Below are 27,368 nucleotides of genomic sequence, written 5' to 3'. Positions count from 1 at the left end.
AGACACGATTGTTTTGTTGAGACTGGTCAAAAATAAGTGTGAGGGAAGTTTCAACTAAAGAATTTAAGCCAGACACTGGTGGCTCACACCTGCAACCCTAGCTACGCAGGCAGTTGAGATCTGAGAATTGTGGTTTGAAGTCAGCCTGGGCAGGAAGGCCCAGTTGTCTCCAATTAGTCACACAAAAAAGCTAGAAGTAGAGGTATAAATCAAGTGGTAGGGTGCTAGCCTTGAGCAAAAAAAAAAAAAGCTAAGGGAGAGGGCTTAGGCCCTGAGTTCAAGCTCCAGTATCAACACACACACACACACACACACACACACACACACACACACTTACTTTAGACTTCGTGGCATATGCTTTTTTTTTTTTCTTTGCCAGTCCTGGGCCGGCCTTGAACTCAGGGCCTGAGCACTGTCCCTGGCTTCTTTTTGCTCAAGGCTAGCACTCTGCCACTTGAGCCACAGCATCACTTCTGGCCGTTTTCTATATATGTGGTGCTGTGGAATCGAACCCAGGGCTTCATGTATACGAGGCAAGTGCTCTTGCCACTAGGCCATACTCCCAGCCCCGTGGCATATGCTTATGATCCCAGCATTCAGGAGTCAGAGGCAGGAATATTGTTAAGTTCCCGATAAGCCTGGGCTACATACCAAGGTCCTGTCTCAAAAACTTAAGCGCTGAGGCTGTAACTGGCATGTTAGCACTTACCTAGCAAGAATAAGACCTGGGTTTGATTACTGGCACCAAAAAAGACAAGGAATTATAGACTTTCTTCTGTATAGCTGACAGGGAGAAACCACCAGACCTGTGTTTTACAGAGGTAAGTACTAAGGTAGTAAGGCGAGAACTGGAATCACTGGTGGGCAGGTGACCTACTGAGCTAAAGCAGGAAGTTCCATTATTACATGGTTGTAACAGTTCGGGGTAAAGAGGATGAACTAGGGCAGAGAGTGGAACTGGAAAGAGGGCATTAGAAGTCCTTGTCAGCAGAACTGGCTGAGTGGTTTTGACTGTGCGGTAAGGAAGGCACCAAGCTCATGAGCACCTGTGGATGGATACCTGTTGGCACTGGTTCTGCATGGTGCTTTGTGGACATCATCTCACTCTATCCTGCAACAGCCCTGTGGCAGGGGAAGCGGTGTGTCTGCCTTTTATGGGTGAAAAAATTGATGCACAGAATGGTCCATCCAAGTGACATAGCTGGCCTGTAGAAGCCGCAGGTGGTGGAGGTTGGATTTGAATGCAGAGGAATCAGCACTTTGCTGACCATGCTGTAGCTTGGCCAGCTGCCTGGATTGTAGTGCCAAGGGGTAGTGGATGTTGTGGCCTCCCTAGGAAGCAGTTACTGAGAGGTTAGCCTTGAACCCATGGGAGCTCCTTACTACTCCTGAGGGCATTCAGGCTTCTGTGTGTCATATCAGGCCATAGGCTTATTAATGTTGACCTGTAGGGTGTTTAAAACAATTTTTAAAACTAATTGTTAGCGGGCTGGGAATGTGGCTTAGTGGTAGCGTGCACGAAGCTCTAGGTTTGATTCCCCAGCACCATATAAACAGAAAAAGCCAGAAGTGGTGCTGTGGCTCAAGTGGTAGAGTGCTAGCCTTGAGTCCAGGCCCCAGGACTGGAAAAAAACATACCCCCCAAACTAATTGCTTGTTTGCATTTATTTATTTAGTTAATTATTTTTGTGCCAGTACTGGTGCTTGAACTCAGGGTCTGGACACGGTCTTTGCTTTTTCACTCAAGGCTAGTACTCTACCACTTGAACCCCACAGTGCCCCCTTTTTTTTGTTGGGCTTTTGCTGGGTAATTAGAGCTAAGAGTCTCACAGATTTTGCCCAGGTTGTCTTTGAATTGTGACTCAGATCTCAAATTTCCAAGTAACTAGGATTTCAGGCATGAATCACCAGTGCCTGGCATAATTGCTAGCTTAAAAAAAAAATCCAAGCCAGGTGCTAGTGGCTCACACCTGTAATCCTAGTTACTCAGGAGGCTGAGATCTGAGGATTGGGGTTCAAAGCCAGCCTGAACAGAAAAGTCCCTGTGAGAATTTTCAATTAACCTCTCAAAACCCAGAAGTGGAACTGTGGTTCAAAGTGGTAGAGTGCTAACCTTGAGCAAAAGAGCTCAAGTATAGCACCCAGGCCCTGAGTTCAAGTCCCACAAAAAAAATCCAGGGAGTCCCATTAAAATCTGGGTTTGGGGACTTTCTTGAAAAATGGGCATCCAAAAAAAAAAAACCTGCATCCAAAGATACCTGCCTGTTCTTGCAGCTGAGGTCTGTACCTTCTTTGGCTGGAACCCCATTGGCTTGCCTGGGGTTCCTCTCCACCTCTGCAGGGGCCCTGTTAGTATCTGCTGCTCTGCCCAAGACATGCTGCTGAGCTTAGATTAAATTAGATGCCAGGCTGTGCTTAGTTTGAGTCAAGCCCAGCCCTCCGTGGATGGCTGAATGGCCTTTTGGAGATGAAGGGACTAGAAGATAAACCAGCCTGTGTTTTGCTTTGTTTGCTTTTTTCCTTCATACTGTGGAAATTGAGGTACACTCATTACCCAGGGAGGAGGGCTGGGTACAGTTACTGCAGGACAAAGGTGAATGGTCATAGATTCTGAAACCAGCACTGCTTAAAGTGCAATGTAGGGCCAGAGGTGTGGCCCAGGCAGCGAAGTGCCTGCCTAGCAAGTGCAAAGCCCTGAGTTCAAACCCTAGTATTGCCTGCCCCCTGCCTAAACCCACCATATAAACTATGCCCTGGGAATGGGCATAAAGGGTAGTCTACTCTTGGTATGAAAATTAGATTGTGATTTTTAAAAAATTTACTTTGTAATGAATCATTCATCTGAGGGTGAGCTGTGTTTACTTTGGATAGTTCATAAGGAAGCTTTTGGGAAAAATAGGTGTGCGTGTGCGTATGTGTGTATGCCAAAGCGTATGTAACTTAGAGTTTTCTATAGCTACTCACTCTTAGAACATTTTTGAGAAAGTTTCATGATTTATTAAAAGTTGGAAACATGATTCTGACCATTAAGTTAAAATTGCCCTGGGCTTGGAAACAGGCATTTTTCCATATTATTATTATTATTATCATCATCATCATCATCATCATCATCATTATTATTATTTTGTTGGTCATGGGCTTGAACTCAGGGCCTGGGCGCTGTTCCAAAGCTCTTTTGCTCAAGGCTAGCACTCTACTACTTTGAGCCACAGCTCTACTTCTGTTTTGGGGGGTTTTTTGATGGTTAATTAGAGATAAGACTCTCACTGAGACTTTTCAGCCCAGGCTGGCTTTGAACCATGATCCTCAGTTCTCAGCCTCCACTGTTATTAATTATTTTAAGAGCTGGGTAATGGTTGGTCATACATGTAATCCTAGCTGAGATCAGAGGACCCTAGTTTGAAGGTAGCCCAAGCAAGAAAGTTCATAAAATGCTTATTCATTTATCTCCAGTTAAACACACCCACCCACACCCACCCACACACACCCACACACACATACACACACACACACACACACACACACACATACAACTATGCTCTGTTGTCCTGATCAAGTTGGACAGATGATCACATTTCATGTTTGTATGAGTGTTTGCCTGCAATCTATAAACTGCCCCCAGACACCTGGGTTGCAACAGGTGCAGGAAGCCCAGCGACCCCGGAGCTGTGGGAGTTTGACTCTGAGTCTGTGCCTTGTGTGTCACGTGACTGGGAAGGAACCTGCCCTCCTGCTGTCTGCCTGGGTCAGAGGTAGTAGAACGCAGCCACTGCTGCTAAGCAGGGTCTTCTCAGACGCTACTGGGCATAGTTCTGGGATGGCTACAGCATTTCAGAGGCTCCTTCTCCATCCCAAAGGGTCACCACACCTGTCAGTCCACAGTACCCCAACTTGGGAGAGGCCAGCTCTGCAAGCTTTCCCCTGGGACCCAGAATCAACCTCTTGGTTTGTACTGTAGATAAATTTGATCTCAGAAGTCATTTCTACCAGATGACGTGAGTTTCTGAGGTCAGCCCAGTTTGCTCCCTGGACTCTGACCCCTGCTTTGTGCCACCTCCTCTTCTTCTTCCTCTTCTTCTTCTTCTTCTTCTTCTTCTTCTTCTTCTTCTTCTTCTTCTTCTTCTTCTTCTTCTTCTTCTTTCTTCTTTCTTCTTTCTTCTTTCTTCTTTCTTCTTCGACAGCCCTGTCCCCACCCACAGCCGGTGTTTAACACACAGACGTGGGGATGATGGGAACCCTAGCCAACACTGATCCTGAAGACGCAGCCAGGCTCCTCCAGCGTCCCCTCAGCACTGCCGCCCGGGCCCAGGCTCCCCGGAAGACCTGGCCGAGGTTGTGACAAAGTTCCACTGCGTACTCATTTATTTATCAAGCACCTATTTTGTCCAGAAGTGAGGGGTCTGGGAGCATTTCAGATATCAGAATTGTCATAACTGGGAGCAAAAACGGGCAGATAGCTCTGTTCTCTTAGAGTTGCATTACCAGAGAGAGACAAACAAAATATCCACGAGATGATTAAAAAATTTTGGTGAAAACTTAAGCAGCATGGCCAGTTTGGTTGGAAGACGTAAAGCAGAGTGGGGAGATCAGGCTGTGGTAAGGGTGTCATTTCCAGCCTGGAGAGCAGAAAGGAAGAACTTTCTAGAGGCGATTGTGCCTGGTACATGCGACAAGGCCCTGGCATCCACCACTGATCAACAGTTCTCATGTTGTTGTTGTTGTTGTTTGTATGTCCGTGGGCCTATTGGGAAGAACTGGTGAAATCATTTCTGCAGAAAGATTTGTGTAGCCAGACTCTGATGGCTCATACCTGTAATCATAGCTACTCAGGAGGCGGAGATCCGAGGATCAGGGTTCAAAGCCAGCATGGGCAGGAAAGTCCATCAAACTCATTATCTACATCTAACCACTAGAAAATCAGAAGTCACACTGTGGCTCAAAGTGGTATAGAGTATAGCCTTGAGCACAAAAGCTCTGGGACAGTGCCCTGGCCCTGGGTTCAAACCCCGACGGACCAAAAAAGAAATCTGTGTAAACTATGAAGCCCTGTATAAAAGTTATTCGCCTTACATTGACTTTATCAACTATTTTCAGGGTGTTCCAAGTCATCAAGGGTTATTACAATTCTGCCCTTTCATTTATTATTTCTCATAGCATATAATTAACCATTTTAAAGTTGTAATTCAATGGTATTTAATACAGTCACAGTGTTGTCCAACCACCATCTCCTCTAGTTTCAAAACATATTTGTCATCCCTACTCTCTCTTTCTTCCCTCCTTCCCTCCCTTCTTTCCTTCCTTCCTTCCTTCCTTCCTTCCTTCCTTCCCTCCTTCCCTCCCTCCCTCCCTTCCTCCCTCCCTCTCTCTCATTTTCTTTATTTTTTTGTGCCAGTATTCGGGCTTTAACTTAGAGCCTGATTGCTGTTTCTTAGCTGTTTTTGTTCAAAGCTGGCTTTCTACAACTGAAGCTACAGCTCCACTTCTAGCCTTTTTGTTTTTTTTTCCATGACAGCATTATTTATTCTAGTAAAAGTCAGTAACTACATAAGTGCCTAATAATAGGAAATTGGCATATAATGCTACTGTCAAAAATTGTATTTCTGAAGAGTTTGTAATATGAAGTAAATACTTGTATGAAAATAACAAGGGGCAGATGCCTGTGTAAGCCATGTACTCTTTTATTTATTTATTTTTTATGGTTAGCTGGAGATTAGTCTCAGAGACTTTCCTGCAGGCTTTGAACCATGATCCTCAAATCTCAGTCTCCTGAGTAGCTAAGATTACAGGTGTGAGCCTCCTTCCTACTTTCCTTCCTTCCTTCCCTTCTTTCTTTCTGTGTTGGGGATTGAATTCAAGGCCTCACACATGCTAGGCAGGCACTATCCACTGAGCTAGTTTGTCATCTCCCACATTTTTTAGTATTAATTTATGTTTTTGTGGTGTTTTTTTTTTTGCCTCGTGTCTGTCATTTTCATTTCTGGCTGGCCTGAGCCGGCTCCTAAGATCCAGCCATGCAGGAGGCATTCTGGTAGGTGATTCTCGGGGACAGCAGTGACCACACAGCCCTGCATCCAGGGACTCCTGATCTATTGGGGGAATTAGACACCTAATAGATACTCGGTGGAAAGTCACGATACATGTGTAAGGAAAACCGCTCGGAGCATCCTGTCGAGGAGCCTTGGTGGCCCGGCGCCCGTGGCTCGCGCCCATAGATCTTGCTACCCAGAGGGCTGAGAGCCGAGGATCGGAGCTTGAAGCCAGCCCGGGCGGAAGAACCTGTGGGACTTTTGTCTCCAAGTAACCAGCCAGAAGATGGCAACCGAGGGGCTGGGAATATGGCCTAGTGGCAAGAGGCCACTGGGTTCGATTCCCCAGCACCACATATATAGAAAGTGGCCAGAAGTGGCGTTGTGTCGCAAGTGGCGGGGACAGTGCTCAGGCCCTGAGTCCAAGCCCCAGGACTGGCCAAAAAAATAAAAAATACAAAAAAGGAAGATGGCAACCGAGGCGTGGCTCGCGGGGTGGAGCGCCGGCCTTCAGCGAAAGTTCCGTGTTCAGGCGCCCAGGAGAAGGGGCCCTCCGTGGAGTCAGTAGCGCTGCGGGAGAGGGCCGCCTGTCCCGACCCGGCCGAGTCGTCCGCGTCCTTAGGCGCTCGGTTCAGAGGCCCTGCGCGGAGGCAGCGCTGCAGGGTGGGACACGCGCCCCGGCCCGTGGAGATCCGCCGCCCCCAGTGGGGGTCTGCGGGGAAGCGCTTTGTCCGACCACCGAGGGCCGGCACGCCTGGCTGGGGGCGCTGCAAGCCCGCCGCGCCGCCTCGGGCTCCGGGGCTCCGCCGGCTGCGCTGCGCTCCGGCCCGCGGCAGGGGGCGCTGCAGGCCCGCCGCGCTGGCTCCGGGGCTCCGCCGGCTGCGCTGCGCTCCGGCTCGCGGCAGGGGGCGCTGCAGGCTCGCCGCGCGGCCCTCGGGCTCCGGGGCTCCGCCGGCTGCGCTGCGCTCCGGCCCGCGGCAGGGGGCGCTGCAGGCTCGCCGCGCGGCCCTCGGGCTCCGGGGCTCCGCCGGCTGCGCTGCGCTCCGGCCCGCGGCAGGGGGCGCTGCAGGCCCGCCGCGCTGGCTCCGGGGCTCCGCCGGCTGCGCTGCGCTCCGGCCCGCGGCAGGGGGCGCTGCAGGCCCGCCGCGCTGGCTCCGGGGCTCCGCCGGCTGCGCTGCGCTCCGGCCCGCGGCAGGGGGCGCTGCAGGCCTGCCGCGCGGCCCTCGGGCTCCGGGGCTCCGCCGGCTGCGCAGCTTCGGGTTCCGGGGCTCCAGCTGCTCTCCGGGCCCGCGGCAGGGGGCGCTGCAGGCCCGCCGCGCCGCCTCGGGCTCCGGGGCTCCACGCTCTCCACGCTCGCGACCCCGCCGCTCTCCGCGCCCGCGGGCTGCTGCTTGCTCGCTAATGGGTGCTTGTGTTTTCCTAGACGTTTGTTTTGCTCCGTAATCAAACCGCAATCACCAACCGGAGCAGGTCACCCCAGTCACCGCGGGGAGCGCGAGGGGCCGGCCTCGCCCGCCCCTCCCGCCGCTCCCGCCGCTCCCGCCCGCCCGCGCGCCGCCAGCCCCGGGCGCGGGCCGGGCCGGTGCCAGGCCGCACGTCCCTCCGTCCCTCCGGAGGCGCAGCCGGGTTTCTCCAGGCGGGTGACCTGGCAGCGTTCGCGCCCCACCCACGGCGGGTTTCGCTTTCCTCATGTGAAAAGCGCCTCCCACCCGGGAGGGCGGCGAAACTGGTTTCCGCGCGGCGCCTGGTTCCCTGCACACCGGGCGGCTGGACGGCTCCCCTCCCCGGCCTGCGGCCCCGCTTCCCCCAGCAGATGCCCAGAGCGGCCCTCCTTGGCACCCGGCCAGAGTCCAGCTTCTAATAGCTCCGAGCTGGTTTAACTTTAACCGTAGAGCTTTCTTTTGGAATAACTGCTTTGTAATCCAGAAAGCGCGGGCTTGATACCGGACCGTGAAACGCTGCTTCCCGGGCTGCCGCTGACCCGTCTCTCCCAAACCGGGAGACGGTGGTGGGCGCAGAGGCGGAAGGGAGGATGGCAGTGGTGGGGAGGGGTTTGCGCCGGTTGGGCATCTGCGTTCATCGGGGGGATGAACTGGTGGCCCACAGAGAAGAGCTTAGGAGAAACCGAGGCAGGAGCGCGGAGGCCCCCCCCCCCCCCCCGCACTTCTGAGCGACACTACGGCGGACAAAGGCCCGACAGCGTCCCGCGGGCAGCCACGTGACCCGTGTTTTCTGGGACAATCTCCATTTCTGGGGCAGAAGACACACTGGCCTTTTGTCAGACCCGCACCCCAGGCTGCCACCGGGGCTGAGCTGTGGGAGCGCGGTCACCTGAGCGGCCTGTCAACACTCCCGGCCTTATCTCCCGGGAATGGCCTGGAGCCGGCAGGCAGGCAGGCAGAACCACCTGCGCGGTCAGGATACGCTGGGTGGCTGTTGTTTGTTTTTACTTTCAGTTATTTTTCAAGTAGGGTCTGGTTTTTAGCCTGGGGCCAGTTTTCTACTGTGCTCTTTCTATCGTGCCTCCCAAGTAGCTGGAATCATAGATATGCACCATCATTCCTGGCTTGTTTGTTGAGATGGAGGTCTCATAACTTTTGTCCAGGCTGGACGCAAACCTCTATCTTCCTGATCTCTGCCTCCCAAATAGCTAAGACTACAGATGTCTGCCAGTGTGCCCAGCCTGGCTGGAATACTTCTGATTCTACGTCTTCCCTTTTAAATGAAGCCCTTTTAAACCATTACTTGTATTTGTAACATCTTTAAGAAACGTTGATATATCAGGGTAAACATTTGTGTCTTACTTTTTGAAGTTGTGGTAGCAAACTTTTTATTTGGTGTTAAGAAATAAAAGATTAGAAGAAAACAATGTGCGGTAGAGATGAATGTACTGGGTTTTTTGCCAATCCTCATGGAGGCCAGTAACTTTGGAAATACTTTTCTGTATTACGGAAATGGCCTTTGCTGGGTGCCAATGCCTCTCACCTGTAGCCCTCACCGCTCAAGAGCTTGAGATCTGAGGATTGTGCTATGATGCCAGCCTGGCAGGAAAGGCTGAGATTCTTATCTCCAATTAACCACCCCAAAGCCAGAATAGAACTTATCTCAAGTGGTAGAGTGTGCCAGCCTGCAGCAAAGAAGCTAAGAGACAGCATCCAAGCCCTGGGTTCAAGCCCTAGTACTGGCACTTTATCTTAGATTCCTGCTTGAGCTTACTTAAATACAGAGCTCTTCTAGAGAATTGGAATAGGAAGGAGAACAGAAAGAAACAGAAGTGAGTTATTAGATGTTGTGGCCAGTAGCAATTCAATCTCTTTAAAAAAATGTTTAATTGACATATAAATTCTAATTTATTATGTCTATATGTACAATGCTTCTTGATCAGTGTTGCCCTTTCCATCATTCTCTCCTAATTCCATCTTGAATATTGAGGGCCCGATGACCCAGTCAGAGATGAACATTTAGGACAGGGAAGGTAGGTCAGTGGTAAGGCATGTGCTTAGCATACCTTACTCCTTGGCTTCAACCCAGCATGGAGAAAGAAAAACAGAGAAGGCACAGCTGGGAACGTGGCTTAGCGGTGGAGTGCTTGCCTAGCGTGCATGAAGCCCTGGGTTCAATTCTTCAGCACCACATACACAGAAAAAGCCAGAAGTGGCGCTGTGGCTCAAGTGGCAGAGTGCTAGCCTTGAGCAAAAGAAGCTCGGGGACAGTGCTCAGACCCTGAGTTCAAGCCCCAGGACTAGCAGAAAAAAAAAAAAAAGAGAGAGAAGGAGGGATGGGGCCAAGGCAGAAAGGCAGTGCTGAGTCTTCCATTTAGGAAAATCTGACCTTATGCAAACTCTGTGCATGTGCTGGTACAGGGGCTTGAACTCAGGGCCTTGCACCCTTACTTGGCTTTTTCACTCAAAGCTCAACCACTTAAACTACAGCTCCACTTTTAGGTTTTGCTGGTTCATTGAAAAAGTCCCAGGGACTTTTCTGTCTGGGCTAGCCTGGAACTGTGGTCCTTTAGCTCTCAGTCTCCTGAGTAGCTAGGATTACAGGCATGAGCCACCTGTGGCCCGATTTTGTGTAAACGTTGTTGTTGTTGTTGTTGTTGTTTTCAGTCATGGGACTTGAACTCTGAGTCTCGTGCTATCCCCGAGCTCTTTAGCTCAAAACCAGTGCTCTCTCACTTGAGCCACAGTGTCACTTCCTTGTGTAAACTTTTAGAGACAGATGAAAGGGCTGAAGCCTGGAGCTGTGGCTCACACCTGTCATCCTAGCTACTCAGGAGTCTGAGGTCTGAGGATCCCAGTTCAAAGCCAGCCGGAGCAGGAAACTCAGCTCCAACTAACCACCAGAAAACAGGAAGTGTCACCATTGCTCAAAGTGATAGAACTCTAGCCTTGAGCAAAAAGGCTTAGAGACAGCACCCAGGCCCAGAGTTCAAGCCCCACAACTGACTAAAAAGGAAAGGAAAGGAAGGAAGGAAGGGCTGGGGATGTCGCTCAGTGCTATAGTGCCTGCCCAGCATGCTCAAGACTGCAGGGTTAATCTTCCATACTGGGGTGGAGGTAAAGACAGATGCAAAAAGTCAAAATGATGACCATGGTGGCCTGTTAGTACCCCAGAAGCTCCGAGAGGCAGGGCCTGCGTCTTTTATAGCTGTCCTTGTTATGGCTCCTTAGCCAGAGCATTCTATAATGTTCCATCAACACACCTACCAGTATGTGTAAGTTAAATGACCCATCAGTTATGACTGAGGCCGGCACAAAGTCCCAGCCGTGTGCCTCACTTCTGTCTTCTCTGCCGAGAACTGAAGAAAGGGGGGGGGGGGAGGTGAAAGTCTCACACACTCAGAGGAAGACATGAGACGAGATGACCTGGAAGGAAGGAAGGAAGGAAGGACGGCAGGCAGGCAAGCTATACCAATGTGAACGTTTGAGCATTGCTCAGAATGTGTTCTTTTCTTTTCTTTTTTCTTTTTTTTTTTTTTTTTTGCCAGTCCTGGGGCTTGGACTCCCTGGCTTCTTTTTGTTCAAGGCTAGCGCTCTACCACTGGAGCCACAGCGCCACTTCCGGCTTCTCCTGTGTATGTGGTGCTGGGGAATGGAACCCAGGGCTTCATGCATGCTAGGCAAGCACTTTACCACTAGACCACATTCCCAGCTCTCAGAATGTGTTCTTGTTTATTTCTTCAGTGTCCCGTTTCCAACCTGAGCTTGAGCTGCTTCTCCAGCTGCCGGGCTCCTGAGGTGTTCATCTGGCTCCTCTCCCTTTTTGGAGCTGGGCTGCCCCTCCCAGGACACCCGTCTTTCCTAAGTCCTTCCTCTTGAGCAGAAAAGGCAGGGGCTGGAGGGGCACTGCCAGGAGCGGGTACTCGTTGACGTGCCGCGGCTGCGAGCCTCGGGAGGTGGCAGTTGGAGGGAAGCGGTACAGGTAGTGGAGCTGAGGCACCGGGCGGGGGGGGGGGGGGGCAGTGTGTGTCTCAACCAGCTCCTTGGGGGAGGACAGGAGGGGACAAGAACCTTCGCATATGAATTCTTTTTTTTTTTTTTTTTTTTTTTTTTTTTTTTTTGGCCAGTCCTGGGCCTTGGACTCAGGGCCTGAGCACTGTCCCTGGCTTCTTCCCGCTCAAGGCTAGTACTCTGCCACTTGAGCCACAGCGCCGCTTCTGGCCGTTTTCTGTATATGTGGTGCTGGGGAATCGAACCTAGGGCCTCGTGTATCCGAGGCAGGCACTCTTGCCACTAGGCTATATCCCCAGCCCATATGAATTCTTAATATGTTTTGATGGGTTCCCCAAATCCTGCCTACACAGGACCAGCACTTCTCAGGTTCTGTTCCTGAAAGAGCAAAACCAGGGAGAACAGTAGCCTGAAAAAAAACAAGCAGGCACGAGCGGCCTGGGTTACTGGGACGAATGGCAGAAGTGGTGGGACGTTCGGGGTGTGGCCGCGCACGGGGAGTCCACTCGAGGCATGAGGAGGACGTTCCCGCAGGCGGTTCTTGAGAAACTCATTCTAAACACTCTCGACCCGAGAGAAAGGAACAGAACCAAGATCTGGTGCCAGAGCGTGTGGACTTGACCTGATTACAAGGCTGCCGCTAGTTGAAGACATGACTCTCGTGTGGGACAACAAGGCTGCAATCGTAGCCGTTCTGTCCTAAGGCTCTGGGGAAAGTGGGAACAAACCCATCAGCAGGGGCTTGTTCTGTCCTAAGTCTCCAGGCTGGCATGGGTCTGAACCAGAAACATCTCGAAGTAGCATCTCAAATACTAGTTCTGAAAAAACAAGCAGACTAGAGGGAAATGCACACGCGCACGTGCACACGTGCACACACGCACCTTGAGACCCAGAAGCCCCGGATGGATTGCCTCACTCACCGGGGCCAGGAGGGGAGCCCCCGAGGCTGGGAGAGGCCGTGGTCACGCGTGCTGCCCGGGGGCTGTGTCTGCCCCAGCCTCACTCTCTCCGCAAGCGCAAGCGGCGACCACGGTCTGCCAAGGGAGGGCACATTATGCAAATTTCCACTTCCATGAAATTAATGCTTCGAAACAGTGTGGCTAGAAATGTGCTAGAACAAACGGTGATCATGGAGATTAGAGTGCTTTGAACATTAGAAAACCTGGCGAATTTGTAAGATTAACCAGGACAAGTCCCCATCTCAGGAGAAGCATCCAAGTTTCAAAAGGACACTTGCACAGCTGGGTGTCATTAGCTCACACCTGTAATCCTAACTGTGCCGAAGACTGAGATCTGAGGATTGTGGTTCAAAGCCAGCCTGGGCTGGAAAGTCTAGGAGACTCATCTAATTAACCACCACAAAAACAAAAGTGGAGTTGTGGCTCTAGTGATAGAGCACTAGCCTTGAGCAAAGAAGCTCAGGAACAAAACCCAGGCCCTGGGTTCCAGCCCCAGGGCTAGCACCAAAAACAACAACAACAACCAACAAAAAAAGTCAAGGCTCTCGAGTTCAAGCCTCAGTACTGGCCAAAACAAACAACCAAGGATTTTAGGACTATGGAAGTGTTCTTTGCGGTAACTTGGACAGAAGAGAGGGCAAGGTTAAAACATCAGAAAACATCTCCCAAGACCAAGAGTTATTTTCTCTTCCACAACTCGCTGGGAGTGGAATTGCCTGGGTCAGTTAGCAGGGGCTCAGGAGGAAGTCTCAGGGATGAATGCCCTGCAGCAGTCTCTTTGATAGTGAAATAGTTGAACCCCAGACCTTGCCGTAAGCTGTGAGGAGTCACTCCAAATTTAGAAGATCATTAAACTACTAGTATTTTCCACTGTCTCCAGGTTTGGATTTAAGAAAAAAAAAAAAAAGGACATAGGATGCTTCCAGCCACACTTACGCCTTTGCAAAGTACTTAGCTGACAGATTTTTTTGTATTCTAATTACCCAAGTGCACATTTCTGTTGTTTGCCAAGCTTATGGCTTGGGTCCGTTTGCAGTGCCGGGAGTCGAGTGTAGCCCACCTTGTCACTTCCGCCCGTGCTCTCAGACTACCGGACACTCCTGGGCCTAGCCCCAGTCCACGTAACCCCCGGAACTCAGCTGTCTCTCTGGTTTGCTCTTGCTGGAGCCAAGGGAAGAGCTTTGAGTTTCTCATCTGCGCTTTTCCCCTGACTTCATCTACCAGGTGCCGGTGGCTCACGTCTGTCATCCCAGCTACTCGGGAGGCTGAAATCTGAGGGTGGTGGTTTGAAGGCAAGCAGGGAAGAAAAGCCCCTGAGACGGTTATCGCTAGTTAACCAGCAAAAACGCCGAAGTGGAGCTTTGGCTCCAGAGGGTAGAGTGCCAATCTTGAATAAAAAAGCCAAGTAAGAATGCAAGCGCCACTCCTGGTACAAACACAACAACAGTGGCTGGCTCACCTGAAAGCTGTGACAAAATGAGAACGCATTTGCCTTTTTCGTCGTTCTTTGTTAAGACCAATAAGGTGATGAGCACCAGGTGCTTTGAATGTCTCAGGACCAGTGTGCCTGACCCCTCAATGCACCCGGTCAACTCATAACCCCCCAGAGCCCAGCTCCGGTCTACGAGCCTGGGAGTGGCACCCACGCAGTCCCACGGCAGCCCTGTTCACCGCAGTCTCTCCTTCCCACCTTAACACGGACAAATTTTGCTGTGTGTGTGTGCACGCACGTCAGTACTGGGCTTGAACTCAAGGCTTCATGTTCTTTTTGGCTTTTACCCTCAAGGCTAGTAGTGTTCTAACACTTAAACCACTGGCTTTTTTTTTTTTTTTTTTTTTTATCAGTTCTGGGGCTTGATCGTGGGGCCCGGGTACAGTTGTGGGGCTTGATCTTGGGGCCTGGGTACTGTCCCTGAGCTCTTTTCAATACAAATTGATTTTTTTTTTTTTGTCAGTTGTGGGGCTTGAACTCTGGACCCCGGCGCTCTGCTGAGCTCTTCAGCTCAAGGCTAGCACTCTGCCACTTGAGCCACAGCACCACTTCCCCTGAGTTCTTTTGCTCAAGGTTAGTGCTCTACCAACTTTGAGGACACCACTTCCAGTTTTCTGATTAGTTGGAGATAAGAATCTGGTAGACTGGGGCTGGGGATATGGCCTAGTGGCAAGAGAGCTTGCCTCCCATACGAAGCCCTAGGTTTGATTCCCCAGCACCGCATAGACAGAAAACGGCCAGAAGTGGTGCTGTGGCTCAAGTGGCAGAGTGCTAGCCTTGAGCAAAAAAGAAGCCAGGGACAGTGCTCAGGCCCTGAGTCCAAGGCCCAGGACTGGCAAAAAAAAAAAAAAAGACTAAAGGCTTCAAACCCCCAAAAAAAGAAAAGAAAAAAGAAAGAAAGAAAGAAAGAAAGAAAGAGTGCCAGCACCACATATATAGAAAATGGCCAGAAGTGGCGCTATGGCTCAAGTGGCAGAGTGCTAGCCTTGAGCAAAAAGAAGCCAGGGACAGTGAGTGCCCAGGCCCTGAGTCCAAGGCCCAGGACTGGCCAAAAAAAAGACTCTGGTAGACTTTCTTCAGCTGGCTTTGAACAGCCACCCTCAGATCATAGCCTCCTGAGTAGCTAGGATTATAACAGACATGAACGACCAGTGTCTGGCCACTCCTGGCTTTTTTTTTTTTTTCTCATCAGTCTTGGGGCTTGAACTCAGGGCCTAGGTACATCCTTGAGCCTATTTGTGCTCAAGGCTAGCGCAATAGCCACAGCGCCATTTTGGGGCTTTTTTTTTTCTGAGTAGTTTATTGGAGATAAGTATCTCAGGACTTTCCCGCTAGTCTGGCTACTAACCGAAACCCTCAGATCTCAGCCTACTGAGTAGCTAGGAGTACAGGCGTGAGCCACCAGCACCAGGCTCAACATCAACAATCTTATCTCTAGAAAGAGGCTCAAAGGGGGCTGGGAATGTGGCCTAGTGGTAGAGCCCTTGCCTCACATACATGAAGCCCTGGATTCGATTCCTCACCACCACATACACGGAAAAAGGCGGAAGTGGCGCTGTGGCTCAAGAGGTAGAGTGCTAGCCTTGAGCAAAAAGAAGCCAGGGACAGTGCTCAGGCCCCAGGACTGGCAAAAAAAAAAAAAAAGGAGGCTCCAAGATAGTTTGTCCTCCTGTGCTCACCATCTCTGGGGCAACTTTATGCTTCTAGCCCTTGCTCTAGGACTAATAATAGGTAGAATGAGAAGTCTGTTCTCTATGATGACCTTTAACATTTTTTTGGCTGGTCCTGGGCCTAGGTGCTGTCGCTGAGCTTCTTTTGCTCAAGGCCAGTGCCCTACCACTTGAGCCATGGCGCCACTTCCAGCTTTTTCTGAGTAGGTTACTGGAGATAAGAGTCTCAAGGACTTTCCTGCCTAGTCTGGCTTGGAAGAACTGTGATCCTTAGGTCTCAGCCTCCTATATAATTAGAGTTCCAGGGACAAGCCACTGACACCCGGCCCAGCTTGTTCTTTGTAATAGGGTCTTACTGAGTTTTCTTTTGCCTGGGCCATCTTGAACTTTGATTCCTTTTTCCGCCTCTTAAATAGCTAGTATTACAGGTGTAAGCCAGTGTGCCTGGCTGAAGTGACTTATTGTTTATTAGGTTTTACTTATATACTTTTAGATTGTCGTCCAACCAATTTTAGCTCTTGCTTTATTTTTAAGAATTGAATTTAAGACCTTATGTTCGGTAGACAAGTCCTCTATCACTGAGCTATAGCCCTAACCCACAAGTTTGGATTTTAAGAATATGTTGGGGGGCTGAGAAGGTGGCTTAGTGATAGAGTGTTTTCCAGCATGCATGAAGCCCTGGGTTCGATTCCTCAGCACCACATATATAGAAAAAGCAGGAAGTGGCGCTGTGGCTCAAGTGGTAGAGTGCTAGCCTTGAGCAAAAAGAAGCCAGGGACAGTGCTCAGGCCCTGAATTCAAGCCCCAGGACTGGAAAAAAAAAGAATAGGCCCTAGTTTAGGAAGATGAGGACCATACCTCACCCCTGACATTTTTGGGGGGCAGAGGGGCTTGTCCTTCTTACTACCTACCATGAGCCATAAATGGCTCTTATCCTTCTGCCTGGATGCTTGCCCTTCTTTCTGGAAAGCCCAGGTTCTTGCCCTGAGAAGTGTGTGTACATGTGTGTGCACATACATTTTGTATCTGTACATGAAAGGAAAGGGACAGGATTCTGCCTTTTTTTTTTTTTGCTGGTCCTGGGGCTTGAACTCAGGGCCTGAGCACTGTCCCTGAGCCTCTCAGCGCTCAAGGCTAGAGCTCTTACCACTGTGAGCCACAATACCACTTCCGGCCTTTTCTGTTTATGTGGTACTAAGGAATCGAACCCAGGGCTTCATGCATGCTAGGCAAGCACTCTACCACTAGGCCACCCTCCCAGCCCCAGGATTCTGCCTTTTGTGGTCATTTGAGGACGTTAGACTGAGCCAAAGTGTAGCAAGAGTGAATCCATGTGCCAGAAGGAGAGCTGGTGCATCAGTATCTTCTGCCCTGGCTTTACAGGAGCAGACAGACACTCAGTTCCAGGCCTCGGCACTCAGTAGGGAGCCAGAACCTCCAGGGAGGTTTTGGCATCCAGCTTCTGCTCTTCTACTCATTTGCATAGAAGGGGTAAGCTTAGTGGAAATTGGGTGACGAAGTGAGCTTTCAAATAGATTGTGTGTGTGTGTGTATGCGCGTGCGTGTGTGCCAAGTACTGGGGTTTGAACTCAGGACCTGGGCACACTGGCCCTTAGCTTCTTTGGTCATGGCTGGAGCTCTACCGCTTGAGCCACTTCCACCTGTGGCTGGTTCACTAGAGAGAAGTGTCACAGGCTTGTCTTCCCAGTCTATCCTTCATCTCAGCCTTCTGGGTTGCTCAGATTACAGACGTGAGCATGAACGTGGAACTAAAAATGAATTTTAGTGTTTCGTAGGCGAATACAGGCTGTCATTCTAGTTCCTCCACAGGGAAAGGACCCTGCTACTCCTTAAGCCACAGGTGGGGGACTGACATGTAGAATGGCGCTCGGGCTGACGCTGGCCTGGCTTCCGCTGGGACGCTAGGGGGGCAGATGGTTGCGAGGCCCCCGGTGCAGGCTGCCCCCCGCCTCTGGCTGGGTCTCTGAACGGCTGCCGTCCAGTCAGGTCCTCGGTCTCACCTGGAGCCTATCTGGTTTTCCTTGATGTGAGCCCGGGCAGGAAGTGGGTTTGTTTGTCCAGATGCCACCGGTCGGATGACTGTTGCGCGCAGGAGTGTCCTCAGGCCCCGTGCCAGCCGGTCCCACCTCGTCTCTATTCCTCATCCGGGAGTGCTGTCATCAGCAGAACTGGGAGGACTGGGAAACCCTTTGGGCAGGAGATTTCGAAATGAGATTTAGATTAAAAAGAAGAAGAAAAAAAACAACACAGTGGGTGGGGTTCTAAGGAATGAAGGAGACAAGAAAAACTCCCATGTGCCACTCCGCTGGATAGCGGGGATAAACTGGAGGGCCTGGCATAGAGGGACGGAGGCCCGGGGCCCAGGCCGCAGGCATGGCAAGGCTGTGTCTTGCTGACTGTCCCCATCCTTGCCAATCAGGATGCTGAGAATTTCCATTCTCCAGGCAAAAGCACACCTGCCACCAGGCTTTCTGTCTGGGGCAAGTCAGCACCAGCCAGGGGTAGATAAACCCCAGGGCTCCCGGCGGAGAGGGAGTGGTGGGGAAGCAGGCTGTGGATTGGCAGGCAGACTGGAAGAAAACCTGGCGATGTGGGGTAATTCAGAGACGGACTAGGCTTGAAGCAATACCAAAGGGAGCTCCTGGGCAAGTAGTGGTCACAGTGCCCCCAGCAGGAAGGGGTACTTCACTCTGCAGTTCAGTGGCTGACCCTAGTCTGCATCTTGTCATCCAGTGGTCTTCCCTGGGCTTAGGGCATCTGTCGAGGAGTGGAGGTGGCTTCTAGTGGCAGGTGCCTGGGGCAGGAAGCGCATGGAGGGAGGTGTGGGCTGGAGGATCTGGAGGTAGGGGAGAGGGACACTGATGCTATAGGAGAGGAAGAGCAATGAGCAATGAAAACAACTCTGAAAAAGCACACAAGGAGGTAATAGACAAGGAAAGAGAAGGGGCAGTGACAAAGGAGCAAAGAAAGGAGAAAACAATGAAGATTGGACTGGGAGTATGGCCTAGTGGCTCGCCTCGCATACATGAAGCCCTGGGTTTGATTCCTCAGCACCACATATATGGAAAACAGCCAGAAGTGGTGCTGTGGCTCAAGTGGCAGAGTGCTAGCCTTGAGCAAAAAGAAGCCAAGGACAGTGCTCAGGCCCTGAGTCCAAGCCCCAGGACTGGCAAAAAGAAGAAAAAAAAATGAAGATTATGATGAATGCTAGTGTCTCATGCCTGTAAGCCTAGCTGTTCAAGAGGCTGAGATCTGAGTATCATGGTTTGAAGCCAGCCTGGCCAGGAAAGTTCCATGAGAATCTTTCCTCCAATTAACCACCAAAAAGCTGAGCTGGGGGGGGCCTGGGGATATGGCCTAGTGGCAAGAGTACTTGTCTCGTATACATGAGGCCCTGGGTTCAATTCCCCAGCACCACATATATAGAAAATGGCCAGAAGTGGCGTTGTGGTTCAAGTGGTAGAGTGCTAGCCTTGAGCAAAAAGAAGCCAGGGACAGTGCTCAGGCCGAGTCCAAGCCCCAAGACTGGCCAAAAAAAAAAAAAAAAAAAAGCTGAGCTGGGGGCTCAAGTGGTAGAGTGCCAACCTTGAGCAAAAACGCTAAGGGAGAATGCCCAGGCCCTGAGTTCAAGCCCTAACACCAGCACACACATACACAAAAAATGAGTCTCAAAACATGCTCAGTACTTAAGGAGCTTGTCATGATGAATTCATCTCATCCAGGTGGATGAAGAAAGTAGTAGTCTTCAAAGGTGTTTGGAGTCATACAATAGGAAAAGCCCAGAGAGGGACTGTAAGAACTAGCTGAGCAGCTATGAACAAGAGGGGCTTATGATTCATGAGCACGCGTCCCGCCTCGTGTGGGGTGGGGACCCATCTAACCAGAATCACCGCCCAGCCCCTCCCAGTCTCCTAGATGACAAGCCGTGGCATCCTCCGTCCACCCCACTCAGCCCCCAAGCGTTTTGCAAAAACATCAGTATAAACAAATACAGGTGAGGGAGGTCATCGGCATTTGGAAAAGTCCATGAGATTCTTATCTCCGATTAACCAGCATAAAGCCCGAAGTGGAGGTGTCACTGGCGTGGTAAAGCATCAGCCTTGAGTGAAAAAGCTGAGGGAGAATGCGTAGGCCCTAAGTTCAAACCCCCGTACTGCCACCCAAAATAAATAACAATGAATGTCATTTAACTGCTACATCCAACATCTCTTTAGGGGGTTATCCTAAAGTAACTCACGATCTTATTTAATCCTCACAATAATCCAGTTTAAAGTTCTTCCTCAGAGTTAACTGGTAGACCTCAGGTGTACACTCAGCATCCTCTGACTCAAATCCTTTCTGTTTTCTGTGCAATGTCAGACCTCTCTCCCCCAACTTGAGAGTGACATTAAGAGCAGGATTCCTGGAGGTCTTCCTGGCACTCGCTCCTGCTCCATGCCACTTTCATGATCGTCCAGTGGAGAAGAATCTCCAGTTCCTAGTGAAGAATGGAATGGAAAACAAAGGATTCCAACATTTCCTTTGCTAAAGATCTTTTCAAAATCACCAAAAATCTGTGTGTGTGTGTATGTGCGTGTGCATGTGTGCGTATGGCGTGTGTGTGCGTGTGCACATGCGCGTGTGCAGAAGCGTGCGCCAGTACTGGGGCTGGAACTCAGGCTTGGGCACTGTCCCTGCGCCTCTTTGTGCTCAAAGCTAGCTAGCGCTCTCCCACTTGAGCCACAGCGCCACTTCCAGTTTTCGGGTGACTTATTGGAGGTAAGGGTTTCAGAGCCTTTCCTTTGTGGGCTGGATTAAAACCACACTCCTCAGATCTCAGCCTCCTGAGAAGCAAGGATTACAGGTGTGTTGGGGTTCAGCTTTGGCCTTGAGGGGGAAGGGCAATGGAGAGCGCTCCCCCAACACAGGTGTGAGCCACTGGTGCCTGGCATACCTCCAGCTTTGTCGTGGGTAGTTTATTGGAGATAAGGAGTCTCAGGGACTTTTTTCCTGTCCAGGCTGGCTTCAAAACCTAGACCTCAGGGGCTGGGGATATGGCCTAGTGGCGAGAGAGCTTGCCTTGTATACATGAGGCCCTGGGTTCGATTCCCCAGCACCACATATACAGAAAACGGCCAGAAGTGGCGCTGTGGCTCAAGTGGCAGAGTGCTAGCCTTGAGCAAGAAGAAGCCAGGGACAGTGCTCAGGCCCTGAGTCCAAGGCCCAGGACTGGCCAAAAAAAAAAAACAAAAAACAAAAACCTAGACCTCAGATCTCGGCCTCCTGAGTAGCTAGGATTATAGGCTTGAGCCACCAGGGCCCAGCCAAAAAGCTTCTTTATCATTAGTAGTATTTTAAAAGCAATGTGAGAACATTACACTGGTTACAGAATGTATGCTTCTGGCCATTACACTGTTCCTTCCCACATATATTTCTTCCCACCAGAGCACGCTTTTCTTCTCTGATCCTCTCTTCTCACATCTTTTTTTTTTTTTTTTTGCCAGTCCTGGGGCCTGAACTCAGGGCCTGAGCACTGTCCCTGGCTTCTTTTCGCTCAGGGCCAGCACTCTACCACTTGAGCCACAGCGCCACTTGCAACTTTTTTCTGTTTATTGTGGAATTGCATGCTAGGCAAGCACTTTACCACAAAGCCACCTTCCCAGCCCACTCCTCGCTGTCTTGTGGTTTATTGGACTTGATCATCAGATGTTAGCCTGCTAAGCAGCTAGGCTTACAGGCATGAGGCACTGGTGCCAGCGTTACCTTGATTTCCTAAACCTCATCACCAACTCCTCCCCAGAGGTGCCACAGGAAACCCTGACCCTTCTAGGACTTTCTGGGAGAAAGTAGAAGAGAACAGAGGTTTAGAGGGTACTCATTTGGAGGGAAGCCCTCTCATTTGGGGTGGCAGCAAGCCCTGTCATGGCAAGAACAGAGGTGCCCCCACTCTGTAGGCCACCCTTGCTTCTGTGAAGGGGCCTAAGTGTCAGGGTTGAGCTGGCACGGGCGGCTGGCTGCCAGCCTGCCCTCCTCCTCCCGAGTCCCAGGCGGGTCCGCTCCTTTGCCCTGTTATTACCGCTGGCAGATTGTTTGTGCCGCTGGCAGAAGGACGCAAGTCCTTCCAGTTCTCCTGGTCTCCTCCTGCAGCTCATCCGCTGCTGCTGCGCGTGGGGAGGGGAAACGCCCGGGCCTGTTACCTGGAGGCCCAGGTGGGGGTGGGGGGTGGGGGAGGCCGGGAGAGGGCCGGGCCCGGCCAGGCCAGGCGGGAGCCGGCCGGACTAGCCCAGCTGAGGACCAGATGAGTTTCTTACATGACTGGGAAACTGGGACTGTGGGCAGGAGGTCAGGGGGTGCTGGGGTGGGTGCTGGAGTGGGCGTCAGCACTCAGGAGCCTGTGGAATGCCCTGACCCACTCTGGAGAGCGTGGCTTCCTCCCCGGGCCCTGCTCCCGACCCGCGCGGTACCCAGGGCTGCCCCTGGAGCCCGCTCCGCATCCAGAGCCAGATGCGGGACGCCGGCCTCCCCCAGCCTTTAGCTTTTGTCTTGCGGGTGGGCTTAGGGGTGACCGCAGTTTCCTGTGTGTTCTGGGGGGGACTGCCGCGTTGTCGCGGCAGCACACTCGTTCTTGCTGACCTCAATTGCTTCTGCACCTCTTAGGGCCCGCCGTGCCCCAAGCCCCCAGGGTGACGCAAGTTGGGGTTCTGTGTGCAGTACACCACACAGGTGGTGGGGTGGGTGTCCTTCCTGTCCCTCTCCCCCTTTTCTCATCTCTGTCGGTCCGGGGTGCCCTCTGGGAGCGCGAGGGTTCTCTGTGTGGGGCGCACACTCCACGGAGGGATCCGCGCTGCATCCATTTCCCCACCGGAACTGAATTTGGGGGGACTTATTCTTTGCTTTGGACCCCCCCCCCGGCCTCTGCCCATCTGGCATGAAATACGTAGAAGTTCAGAGTTCAGAAAACAAATGCAGGAGCGAATGGGAAGGCAGGCTCGCTGGCTCACGGAGGGTTGGAGAGACGAGGCTCCGCTCGGAGTTCCGGCTTCCCTCACTAGCTGTGTGACCTTGAACAAGACAGTTCAGTGGACCGAGCCTCAGTTTCTTGGTCTAAAAATAGCCTCAATAATAGCTACCTCGGAGGGTTGTTGTGAGAACTAGAGATGATGTCAGCGAGAAGCCCAGCACGCCGCGGCCTGGCACGTAGTAGGAGCTTAACGAGTGGAAGCGATGATTAACTGTGGTTATTGGACTGTTTAGGTATTTGCCTAAAGCAAAGTCTTAATCCAAGAACTCAGGTTTGTAGCCAGTGGCCCGCGGCCTGCCAGTGGCCCAGGAGCGTCTCCGGATTTAGTCTTACCCTTCGGTGCGGGGCCCCTCTGTTCTGTACAATAGAGTCCTTCTGGGACAATGGCTAGCAGTGGGGCACAATGGCTCTCGCTCCCAGTTGTAGGCAGCACCGCGTGGGCTTCGTGTGTGTGTGTGTGTGTGTGTGTGTGTGTGTGTGTGAGATGTATGTACACACGGATGCACTCACATGCGCGTGTATGTGCATGCCACCGCTACGGAGTGCTGTCCCTTGGCTTCTTTTGCTCAAGGTTTGTGCTGTAGCACTTGAGCCACAGCTCTACAGCGATTTTGGGTGGTTCATTGGAGATAAGAGTCTCATAGACTTTCCTGTCCCAGCTGGCTTCAAACTGCTATCCTCAGGTTTCAGCCATTCGAGTTGCTAGGATAACAGACATGAGCCAACAGCCCCTGGCTCAGTCCTTATTTCTAAGTTAGGGTTTATCATAGATATGTGTTAGAGGAAAATAAATCACAGGATAGCATATTCAGTACTAAACATGGTTTCAGTGATTTACTTGGGCTATTAAATAGACACTTTGAGAATATGGAGGAGGGGGGATGACTATAGACAGGGAGAAAAGGTGAGGAATAAGAAATCAGCCACTGGCTTCCCAGCCCTCATGTACCTGCTTCACCCTGCCTCAGTTTCTCCATGTGTGACCTATTCCACCCTCTAGAGCGCTTCCAGACTTGGTGTCCACAGACATGGCCCAAGGGGGAGCTTCAGGAAAAGGAGGGGTATGAGGCAAAGACCAGGGCAAGGTGATGAGTCAGAGGTGCTAACAGCCCTACCCTGTCAGCCTGGGGCAGGACAGCAAGGTCAAAACAAACTGGGTTTGGACAGAGAGTAGGACACCATTGGCCAGGTGGCCACCCTGGCCTGAGGGAGTGGGCCTAGGGAAGGGGCTTTAGCACTCCAAGCTCCGGGGCAGGCAGCCCTCCAATGGGCGTCCCATGGCAGTGCTGGCTTTCCAGCCCCTTCCCCGTGTTTTCATCCAGCAGGGCACTCTGGTCCAACTCCACAGGATTTTGTTGTTGTTGTTGTTAGTCCTGGGCCTTGAACTCAGGGCCTGAGCGCTGTCCCTGGCTTCTTTTTGCTCAAGGCTAGCACTTTATCACTTCTGGCCGTTTTCTATATATGTGGTGCTGGGGAATTGAACCCAGGGCTTCATGTATACAAGGCGAGCGCTCTACCACTAGGCCACATTCCCAGCCCCAACTCCACAGGATCTTGTGGGTGGAAGGGCCCTGGAGATGGTACGCCCGGTGCGCAGTCCCGGGATGGAGAATCGTGATTGCTACCCCGCGCCTGCTGGGACAGCACCCCTGCAGTGGGACACTGGCCCCTCCCTCTGGCGGCACCCCTGCAGTGGGACACTGGCCCCTCCCTCTGGCGGCACCCCTGCAGTGGGACACTGGCCCCTCCCTCTGGCGGCACCCCTGCAGTGGGACAGCACCCCTGCAGTGGGACACTGGCCCCTCCCTCTGGTGGTGGCGCTGAGTCAGGGCTTGGGGGGTGGTCTCGGCTCCCTCAGATGGGGTCTGCACTCCTGGAGCCCTCGCCGCTCACTCCTGGGGTCCACAGCAGGAGCTGGCCGGGGCGCTTTGGCTCACCCTCCGGTCAGCCTCGGCCTGCCTTCCTCCCTCCTGGGCTGGTCTCCCCAGTCCCCGTGTCCCCCGCCCCGTCCTCACTCCTGCAGTCTGTCAGGAGCCTTCTCAAAGATGCAATGGAGCTTGGGACCTAGACTCCCGGGAGCATAAAGGGACTGTACTGTATTTTATTTTGTGCCGTACTAGGGCTTCCTGCTCTTGTGTGGCTTTTTCACGTAAGGCTGGTGTTGTACTACTTGAGCCTTCACTCCACTTGCTGTTTGTTGTTGTCTTTTTTTCCCTGCTGGAGCTGGCTTCTAACCATGATCCTCAGAGCTTAGGCTCCTGAGTAGCCGGGATGACAGATGTGAGCCACAGGTGCAAGATTCCGTCCACGCCTTGACTCCAGCCTGGTCTTTCCTGTCACTCGCTGGAAGTGAAGGAGAAGCTGGGCTAGTGGAGCCCAGGCTTAGACCGGGCTGCATTTGCTCTTTTTTTTTGAGGGGGAGGGGAAGAAGGCACCCACACCTCCCCGTTGGGAGGTTAAACTTCAACTAAAACCAGTCAATTGTTTTACAACTCTATCTTGTTCTAAAATAACATATGCTCACTGTAAAGCAAATTAGAAAAGACATTTAAATTTAGAGTATCAATCTGAAGGACGGTTCAGAGTTTTCCCAGGCTCCCGGCCTGGTTTTGGGAAGAACAATAGGGCCCTGCCGTTCTAGGCCAGACCCCACCCACACTGGGCCTTGCCCAAGCTTTTGTTATCAGTCCTTAAAGGCCCCCCCAGAAACAACTCCCACAATGCCTGTGGCTGACCCAGCGGGATGGGGATTGGTGGTGAGCCTGCCTCATTGTCCTGCTCCTCACCTTGGGGCTCTGCAAATGCTCACTGGCTGTGCCCTGAGCTTTCAGTGTCCCGTTCCGTCTGGCCTCCGGTGTGACACCTTCCTGGGTCCCGTCCTGGAGCCCCACCATCGCCTGCTGGTTCTTTCAGAAGCCAAGGACTCCTCCAGGGCTTCCCTAGTACTTGTGGTCTGGCCACACCATTTGTCCTTAGTTACATATTGACTTATGCTAATCTCTTCTCTCTTCCGGGCCGGGCCCATTGCCAGTCAGCTGGAGCTCTTACTTGTTCTCACTTGCTCTCTCCCGCCCCCAGCACTCACCCACCTTCTAGAACCTGCCATCCAAGAACCTGAAGGTGCCTGTGCTGTGAACAGTCACTGTCTAGTCCAGTGCTGCTGGCACAGGGCTCTGCTGACGGGGTGGGAGTTCCTGCCCCGAGCTCGTCTGAGAAGCTCGGAGGGCAGAGGTTCAAAGGAGCCCCAGGACCCTGCCGCCACCTTCCCTCCCCCAGGACGCAAGTCAGTTGACAAGATTAGATGCTGTACCCCTTAGATGTATAAAATGCAAGTTAGATTGCCCTTGGGGCAGGGCAGTGAGTTTCTCCCGAGAAAGCCATGCTCTCTGGCAGCTGTTTAGAGACAGAGCTGGGCTAGGGCTACCTGCAGTACCCGGGCTCTTCACTTCCAACACTGCTTTGTCTCTCTCCACAGCGCCCAGCGCCAGCCCTCTCCCACCCCCCCAGTGTATGCCAGGAAGCCCTCCTCCTCCTCTTCCATCTGGCAGGGGCATGACGGAAGGATCCTGGACCAGGGTCCGAGATCAAGTCTCCCAGAGTGATTCTGCTTCGGTGATGGGCAAGGCCAGGTAATCTCCCACCTTCCTTCTGGTGTGGGTACGCCGAGGCGCCTGCCTGGTCCTCTCCCGCCTGTCCAGGGGCGGCACGCACAGTGCATCTGGTCCCAGCGTTCGGGCCAGACTGGCCGGTGGCTCTCCCTGCCCCGCTCCTGGACCAGCTCCCAGCTCCCATGTGCCACGCAGGGGGGAAGAGCAGCCCCAGCAGCCTGCACTGGGGGCTCAGGCCTGTCCTCCTAGCTACTCAGGAGGCTGAGATCTGAGGAACATGGTTCAAAGCCAGCCTAGGCAGAGTTAAGTCCCTGAGACTCTGATCTCCACTTAACCAGAAGTGGCGCTGTGGCTCAAAGTGGCAGAGTGCTAGCCTTGAGCAAAAAGAAGCCAGGGACAGTGCTCAGGCCCTGAGTCCAAGCCCCGCGACCAACAGCAGCCCCCCAGAAAGAACAGGGTGGACCAGGGCCAGCAGGCCCCCAGGTATGGAGGCCTGGCAGGTCACATCATTTAGCTGGGTCAGGTTCTTTTTTTTTTTGGCCAGTCCTGGGGCTTGGACTCAGGGCCTGAGCACTGTCCCTGGCTTCTTCTTGCTCAAGGCTAGCGCTCTGCCATTTGAGCCACAGTGCCACTTCTGGCCATTTTCTGTATATGTGGTGCTGGGGAATCGAACCCAGGGCCTCATGTATATGAGGCAGGCACTCTTGCCACTAGGCCATATCCCCAGCCCCTGGGTCAGGTTCTTAAGACCAATGGTAATAGGGGCAAGGTTTGGATAGAAGCAGCATTTTAAACATTTATTTATTGCTAGTCCTGAGGCTTGAACTCAGGGTCTGGGCCTTGTCCTCAAGCTTCTTTTTGCTATAGGCTAGCACTCTACCACTTGAGCCGTAGCTCTACTTCTGGCATTTTGGTATTAATTGGAGGTAAGAATCTCAGGGAGTTTTTTTGCCCAGGCTGGCTTTGAACTGTGATCCTCAGGTCTCAGCCTCCTGAGTAGTTAGAACTAAAGGCAATTGTTTGGTGAACTTCCCTGTGGTGTGATGGAGAGACCTAAGACAACACAACCCTCCTCTGAAATACAGAAGACATTAGCTCTCTGATTTTAATCGTTGGAGGGAAAGTTATAAAATAAGACA

The 27,368-nt window shown here is 52.2% G+C and overlaps 1 protein-coding gene across 1 annotated transcript in view; it reads left to right on the top strand.

Annotated features, from left to right (window-relative positions):
• Nucleotides 1–26,137, top strand: part of LOC125361155 (caveolae-associated protein 4) — a 37,300-nt gene extending 11,163 nt beyond the window's left edge. The window contains exon 3 of the mRNA XM_048359365.1: nt 26,097–26,137. The gene's annotated coding sequence lies outside the window, so the exon portion shown is untranslated. The remainder of the gene's footprint in view (nt 1–26,096) is intronic.
• The last annotated feature ends 1,231 nt before the right edge of the window (nt 26,138–27,368 follow it).

This window comes from Perognathus longimembris, chromosome 13 (assembly GCF_023159225.1).
Source record: "Perognathus longimembris pacificus isolate PPM17 chromosome 13, ASM2315922v1, whole genome shotgun sequence".
Classification (NCBI taxonomy): Eukaryota; Metazoa; Chordata; class Mammalia; order Rodentia; family Heteromyidae; genus Perognathus; species Perognathus longimembris.
Note: the sequence above shows the minus strand (reverse complement) of the source record. Positions and strands in the feature narration are given on the sequence as shown.